Raw genomic sequence first — 9,075 nt, forward strand, 5'->3', positions numbered from 1 at the left:
AATCGATCACACATGCCCTGAGCATGTCTTCAAGAGTCTGAATTGTTCTTTCACTCTGCCCGTCCGTTTGCGGATGATATGCGGTACTCATATCCAAACGAGTTCCTAGTGCCTCCTGTAGTGATTGCCAGAACTTTGAGGTAAATCTACTATCACGATCAGATATAATGGAAATAGGTATTCCATGCCTTGAAACTATTTCCTTTATATATAATCGTAATAATTTCTCCATTCTATCTGTTTCCTTTATAGGCAAGAAATGTGCAGATTTGGTAAGACGATCAACAATTACCCAAATGGTGTCGTATCCCCAGGCAGTCTTTGGTAACTTCGTGATGAAATCCATGGTAATACCGTCCCATTTCCATTCTGGAATTTCTGGTTGTTGAAGTAACCCTGACGGCTTCTGGTGTTCTGCTTTGACTTTGGAACAAGTTAAACATTCCCCAACATATGTTGCAACGTCTGTCTTCAAATTAGGCCACCAATAATGCGTCTTAAGATCTTGGTACATCTTTCCAACTCCAGGATGTATCGAATATCTTGTCTTATGTGCCTCGTTCAATATCAACTTCCTTAATCCACCCAACTTCGGTACCCAAATACGATTTGCAAAATATCGAATTCCATCTTCCCGCATAACGAGTTGCTTCTCATACTTCTTCATTATTTCATTTCCTATATTTTCTTTAGTAAGTGCTTCTCGTTGAACTTCTTTGATTTGTGAGTTGAGATTCATGCGAATTTTTATGTTCATCGCTCGTACTCGAATTGGTTCTCGTTCCTTTCTGCTTAAAGCATCGGCCACCACGTTCGCCTTTCCGGGATGATAACGAATTTCACAATCATAGTCGTTTATTAACTCGACCCACCTACGTTGCCTCATGTTCAATTGTTTCTGATCAAAAATATGTTGAAGGCTTTTATGATCAGTAAACACAGTGAATTTAACCCCATACAAGTAGTGTCTCCACATCTTCAATGCAAACACGACTGCTCCCAATTCTAGATCATGCGTCGTATAATTTCGCTCGTGAATCTTCAATTGTCGGGATGCAAATGCAATAACTTTCTTCCGTTGCATAAGAACACAACCAAAACCTTGTCGCGAAGCGTCACAATATATTTCAAAATCATCGTTCCCTTCAGGTAACGATAAAATAGGCGCCGTAGTTAACTTCTTCTTCAGTAATTGAAATGCGTTCTCCTGCTCCGAGGTCCATTCGTATTTCTTCCCTTTTTGTGTTAATGCTGTCAACGGCTTAGCTATTCGGGAAAAATCTTGAATAAACCTTCTATAATAACCGGCTAAACCCAAAAATTGGCGTATCTGTGTTGGTGTCTTAGGAGTCTCCCATTTTTCAATAGCTTCAGTTTTTGCTGGATCAACCTGAATTCCTTTGCTATTAACAACGTGGCCAAGAAATTGCACTTCTTTCAACCAAAAAGCACACTTAGAAAATTTAGCATATAGCTGTTCTTTTCTTAACAACTCCAATATCAACCTTAAATGCTCTTCATGCTCTTGCTCACTCTTGGAATAGATAAGAATATCATCAATGAAAACGATAACAAACTTATCCAAATACGGACTACAAACTCGATTCATGAGATCCATGAATACAGCTGGCGCATTTGTCAACCCAAACGGCATGACCAAAAATTCGTAATGACCATAACGTGTTCGAAAAGCAGTTTTCGGAATGTCCTCTTCTTTGACACGTAGTTGATGATAGCCCGATCTTAGGTCGATTTTCGAATAAACACATGATCCCTGGAGTTGATCAAATAAGTCGTCAATTCTCGGTAGTGGATACCGATTTTTGATAGTTAACTTATTTAATTCACGATAATCTATGCACATCCTAAAAGATCCATCTTTCTTTTTAACAAATAGAATCGGAGCTCCCCACGGTGAAGTACTTGGTCGTATGAATCCACGGTCTAGTAATTCTTTTAACTGACTTTGAAGTTCTTTTAATTCGGACGGTGCAAGTCTATATGGCGCACGAGCCACTGGTGCAGCTCCTGGTACTAAATCTATTTGAAATTCTACAGATCTAAATGGAGGTAATCCCGGCAATTCTTCCGGAAAAACTTCAGGAAAATCTCTTGCCACAGGCACGTCGTTGATGCACTTTTCTTTCTTTTCGACTTTATTAACATGTGCTAAAATAGCGTAACATCCCTTTTCTAAACACTTCTTGGCTTTCAAACAGCTAATGAGTTTTAGCTTTGAATTACCCTTCTCTCCATAAATCATCACCGGTATTTTATCCTTACCAGGAATACGAATTGCCTTCTTGGCACAAACAACTTCCGCTCCTATTTTGGACATCCAGTCCATGCCGACTATTACATCAAAACCTCCTAATTCCACGGGTATTAAGTCGATTTTAAACGTTTCTCCGGCTAGATTTATTTCACAATCACGACAAATTTTATCGGCTTTAATTAGTTTACCATTAGCTAACTCAATCAAGTACTTAGCATCTAGAGGTAATGATGAACAATTCAATTTAGTGTAAAAATTTATACACACGTAACTTCTATCGGCGCCAGTATCAAATAAAATAGATGCTGATAAGTTATTAATGGTAAACGTACCCGTAACAAGCTCCGGGTCTTCTCGTGCCTCTCTAGCATTAATAACAAACGCTCTTCCACGTGCAGGTCCGCCATTCTGATTCGGGCACTGGCTCTTATAGTGACCTTGTTTTCCACACCCAAAACAAGTAATGTTAGCCAAAGCAGTTCTATTTGCGTTGGTGGCAGGAGTCTTGTTACCATTTGTAACGAGAGCCTTACAATCTTCAGCAAGATGTCCCTGTCTATTGCATTTAGTGCACAACACACTACAGTAACCAAAATGATGTTTGTGACAACGGTTGCATAAAGGACTTTGTCCTTTATAACCAAAGCTTGAACCACCACCTGCACCTTGTATGGTTTCTTGTTTCTTAAAAGATTGTTGTTGGTTACCTCGATCATAATTTCCATTCCACTTTCTTTTGTTACCTGATACCTTCACATCAGTATTGGATGCTTTCTTATCCAGAATGACCTGATCCATTAACTCGTTCGCCATGGTTATAGCTTCATGAATTGTCTTAGGTTTCGATGCTGTAACGTTTGCCTTGACCTTTTTGGGCAAACCACCTTTGTACATTTCAATCTTCCGTGCTTCGGTTGGAACCAATTCAGGACATAGTAAAACCAATTCCATGAATCGCTGATTGTAGTTGGTGATTTCAGTACCAACCACCTTCAAACTTCGTAACTCATCTTCTAACTTAATAACCTCATTCCTTGGACAATACTCGGTGATTATCATCGCTTTGAATTCTTCCCATGGAGTATCATAAGCTACATCTCCTCCTACCGCCTTCACATAATTCTTCCACCATGTGAGTGCACTATCTTGTAAAGTGCACGATGCAAACTTGGTCAGGTCTTTTTCATCACAACCACTGATTTTGAACACCGTCTCCATCTTTTCTATCCATCGGGTTAAACCGATCGGTCCTTCCGTTCCACTGAATGATGATGGCTTGCAAGCTTGAAACGTCTTGTAGGAGCATCCTACACGAGGATTTGGGTTAACTGCAGCAGCTCTTGCAGCTTCGACCCATAGCATTCTATCGTTCACTCGCTGGTTGATGAGTTCCTCGAGTTCTTGTTCCGTCATTCGATTCAATCGCGCCATTTCCTAATGAAAGAAAATAATTATTCACATGGAATATTATAGATGTAGTGTGTATTTATAGTACATTTATAGCTTGTTAATAATATGAACCAGGTATTATTATAAAAGCCTTTTCTTCTTATTAGCGTTTTATAATTATATCTTGGGTAGTACCTACCCGTTAATGTTCATACTTAATAGCTTAGTACAGAATCAATTACTACAATCTAAATAATACTTAACCATGGAAAATTATTGCATTTCATACTTCGCTATTTTACATATGCTTATCTTACATCAAACTTTAAGCAAACCAACTAATAATATTATACAAAACATTATATGATTCCATGGCTTAATACGGCAGTGCATCGTTCGGTCTATTTTCTAGGGCGTTTAGTTCCAATGAATGGCCTAACGCTTATCCTAGCTGTCTGCCTACGTTTTGGCTGAGGAGCCGAAGAACTAGATGCGGGGATAGCACTAATAGGAATAGCGGGAATAGGGGTGGTAGTGTTGAGTGGAATTGGTGCTACGTCATTCTTACTAAGTTCGGGATTTGAATTTTCTAATTCATTCGCTTTTCGTTTCTTTCCTTGATCGAATTTTTCTTTCGTAATTTCTAGTATTTCTTCCTCGGGTTCACTTTCTTCTTCGGGTTCACTTTCCTCTTCGGGTTCACTTTCCTCCTCGGGTTCACTTTCCGATATTTCTATAGTTGGTTCATCCGGAAATTGTGAGTCTTCCCCAAAAATACCACTTTCGTCATCGGATATGTTAATGACTGAAACACAATCTGAAGGTTCTGATTCGGAGTCGCTGAATGTGATAATAAGTTTCGAGCCCGACATCTATCACACAACAACTAACCCATTAGTACTACATAATATTTACATATAAATTTTAACCAACAGTGATAAGCAATGGTTTTTTTTTTTAAATCAGACCCGGTCAAAGTCCAGACTTTACTAATGTATCCTAACGACTTCTCAGTTAGACACACTAATGCAAACCTGGTTCGCTAAGACCAACGCTCTGATACCACATGTCATAACCCGTCTTTAACCATAAGAACGCGTTAGATAACGTATGATTTCATTGCGAGGTATTGACCTCTATATGAGACATTTTTGAAAGAAAACTGCATATATTATACATTACAAACCATAACCATTATTTTTGTTACAAGCTTAAGACAATAAAAAGAAGATTAACGTTTAGCGATAATCTTCGACTTACAAACTTTACAAATGATGACAACAACACGGTTTCTAGCATATTTTACAATACAACATCTCGGATATGCAGTTTTATTTTTGACACAAACATGCGTACGCAAGATCCTGGTTAGATCCAACATGATGCAGCGGAAGCTTTAGAAATCACCTGAGAATAGACATGTTTTAAAAGGTCAACATAAAGTTGGTGAGATATAGGTTTAATGCCGGCAGCAATATATATATAGACCACAAGATTTCGTATATAAACAGTTTAATAAAAGTATTCTAAGTGGTTGAGCACTTGGTAACCATACTTAACATTTTCACGTCGCATATTCCCTTTAATATGAAATCTTACTACACCGTACCAAGTGTAGTCACAAAACGAAGTACTGTGCAACCGTTGAATACTGGTCGTCCAGTCCGGTTGGGGTTGTCAGGCCCGATAGATCTATCAACAGGATTCGCGTTTACAATACCGCTGTAAATATTAGTTACCAAGCTACAGGGAAGTATGCCAGTGGTACAACTCAACGTAGAACATATTTTTCAGTTACTTGTGTCCATATCGTAAAACATAAAATACATGTATTCTCATCCCGAAATATTTAGAGTTTAAAAGTGGGACTATATACTCACTCTTGTCTTGATGATATATATATTTTGACTCGGTCTTCCGGTTGATATCACGAACCTATCCATATATAATATATCAATACCTTTTCTTTTTAAACAAACATCACATATATATACTTGTTATACTTTTAATACTTTGAATAATTCCTTAGTCCGTAGTTAGCAGTTCGTTGTTAGTAATTCAATTTTAATGGTTCATTTTTAGATGTTTAATATACCCGCAATGAAATAAATAAAACCCCCAACGAAATAAATAAAACCTCATCGTATATGTATTGGTCGAGATTAATCTTGACCCATGGTACCGGTGTTGTCAAATGACGTGTTGCGTACATAAAGTACCGGTGTTGTCAAATGACGTGTTGCGTACAATCATGGGATCTTATGATTAATCTTCTCGTGTTGTTTACGGGTGATCCTGAACCATATAAAATTGAATTATGAGTACATATATATAAAATATCATGTTATCTTATAAAGATGTGATTTTATGTAAATTTTTCCAATGAATCCCGAAGTCAATTAAGTCTTGGATAACCAATTTTGTTTCGGTCATAGTTTCTTCGTTACAAGTCCGTTTTCGTTGATTCAAATTGCCATCTTCTTGGATCGAGTTCTTCTTTAAGACTATGAACTGTAAATACCTTGGTTTGTATTCAAAATCATACGGCATAGGTGAAAGTTTAGTGAAACATATGAAGTTAAACATTTTTGTTACAACAAAATCATTTAATGACCATTTTTCCAAAAATACTTATACTTTGAAAAACCAAGTTTTACCTTGTTAAATTAACATATAAATAAGTTATGTTACATGTCTTGAAGTATTTTAAAAGTTAAGTTAGAAGGATCTATTTAGTTTGCAAACAAGTTTGAAAACATTCAAACTATGTTCTTGTTGTTAAACTTTTGTACCACAAAATAGGATAGCTATATATATATGAATCGAATAAGGTTATGAACATAGATTCTACCTCAAGTTCCTTGGATAAGTTTGCTGTAAAAGAGGAGTAAGAAGCTAGAATCAAAAGGGTGATAGAAGTGGATGAAAGATTGGAAGTAAGTTGGTGTTCTTGGAAGGTTTTCTTGAAGTGTTGTTGTAAGAGTTTTCTTATGGTGTTTTAGTATGGTTTTTATGGCTAGATCTTCTTGGTTATTTGCTGGATTGTTATGGAGTTTAGAGAGTAAGAAAGAGTGTGTGTTTTTGATAAGAAAATGGTAGTAAAAATGGATCAAAATGAGCATGTATATATACACCAAAAAAAACGTGAATGGGGGGTATGGAGACAAAAATTCAAGCTATCATTTTATGTATCTAGTCTTATTTGCATCCAAGTTCAATTACCTAGCCCTCATAGCATGAACAATGGCTGGTTAGGTGGTGATTTTGATGTGTATTTACTATTAGTAAATACGTATAGGAGCTGGGTATGATACGGTACATATACCGTAGATATACGTATAGAAATTTTGTGAAAAATGGAATGAGGATTCAAATATAGCTATCTTTTGTGAATACACTTATATGGTTTTATGTATTTAAGTCTTTAAAAGTGATTAAATACATTACTTATACAATATATGTATAACATTATAAGTCTTAAGTATTTATGTCAAATAACGTTACGTATAGTTATCGTTTTGAAAACTTAAGTTAGTAGTTTCAAAATATACTTGTAACTTATTGTTATTAATACAAAATGAGATATTAAAACATTCTTTAATCATGTTAAATATGTATATATACATATATATACACAAACGTATAATTATCATATATTGTATAGTTCGTGATATCATCGGTCAAACTAGACGGTCAAACGTTGTGTAAAACTCTTTTCGGAAACATAAGTCTCAACAATTTGGATTGCTTATCAAGTTGGAAATGTTTAATTTATGTAAATATCAATCTTATAAGTATAGAACGATCGAAAAAGTGCGGGTCGTTACAGTACCCAATCGTTAAAAGTAGAATTACCATACCTCTGTGTAAGTAATTCTCTAATCCGTTTGCCCAATCCTACAGCTTCTAACGGTTCCCATTCTATTACCCTAGGTACTTCAACAGCTTTAGAATGAAGAGTGTGCAAGCCCCTTTGGTATTTTGGATAATCTATCCAACGTATGTCTAATCTCAAGTTCGGGTGCAAATCTTCCACGTGCATATCTAAAAATGTCATAACTGGATGAGGTATATCTTGTTTGTAATAGTTATCAATATCCTGTTGTTCCACATTCTCAGGAGGAGCAATGCGAGCTTGGGATGAAGATTCACCCCTTTCAGTCTGCAAAACACATCAAACACAATTTTTGTGCATCCAAATATGCATTAGTGTCAGCAAAATCATCAATCAAAATAATTACAATGACATGTTTAATTTATATCAAACTTATGCTCATTTTCATATTTTTATCAAATCTACACTTTTTCAAATAAGCATATACGAAAATGTTCGCCAAGTTCATAAGCATTCAACTCAAATAACATGTCAAAATAATCATTATTAGCAATTAAACAAGTTTCAAATGGCATTATCTCTCAAAAATCAAGTTCATGAATTTTAGACTTGAAAAAGTCCACTTTAATTATCAAAAATTATGTTTAGGCTCAAAGTTTGGATCATTTAACTACCTAAACATGTTACATTACTTAATTTAGCAATAATTCATGACAAAAAACGGCCATAACCTGTTTATATCAAAAAGCCCCAAATTGCTCAAGAACACAAACCCTAGATTACTCAAAATTTGAAGTTTAAGGCTTCTAATCATGTTAAATAGCATCAATCTAGGTTATATAAGCATAATACACAAACAATTTAAGCATAATTACACTAAAAAGCATCAAAATCGAATTGGGTATAAATTTGTTCAAGAACACTAATTTTTGGATTAAATGGGTGTTTTGATGAAGAAATTGCCGTTTTCCTTAAGTAATTCCTTGATAGCATCCTTCTCAACATGATTTTGTAAAAGATTTTATGATTTTTGGTGAAAAATTGCGAATTTGAGAGGTTTTTGTGTGTGTTTTTCGAGTATTTTCGCAGTTATTTGGGTGTGGGTGTTGGTAAACTGATCTGTTCTTGCGTTTTATTTTTTTCTGTACTTCACAAACTCCGCGAGTCGTGGTGTATAACACCTTCAAACTCCGCGAGTCGCGGTGTCCTTTTTTTTCTTTTTTTCTTTTTTTTATATAAAAACCTTAACTTATAAAACAATTAATTAATTAATTTTAAAATTTTGTTTCCTTTGTTATTTAGGACGAGGTCGTTTCGGAACGATGTCCTAGTCCGTCCCTCGACAAAATTTTAAAATTTGTCAATTTAAAGCGCGGTTTTAAAAGTAAAGATTTTTGGGTTTTTTAATTTTTTTGGCATACTTTAATTCAATAAGATTAAAAATAATGATAATAAAAGTTCTCGTCCCTCCCTCGGGTAAAGTAATTTCGGTTCAAAGACATAGTCCTCAACTCACGATGAATTTTAAAAATCATATTTTTAACTTAGCGAAATAAAGTAAATTTTTTTTTTAAAT

The sequence above is a fragment of the Rutidosis leptorrhynchoides genome, chromosome 7 (assembly GCF_046630445.1).
Source record: "Rutidosis leptorrhynchoides isolate AG116_Rl617_1_P2 chromosome 7, CSIRO_AGI_Rlap_v1, whole genome shotgun sequence".
In the NCBI taxonomy this organism is placed as follows: domain Eukaryota; kingdom Viridiplantae; phylum Streptophyta; class Magnoliopsida; order Asterales; family Asteraceae; genus Rutidosis; species Rutidosis leptorrhynchoides.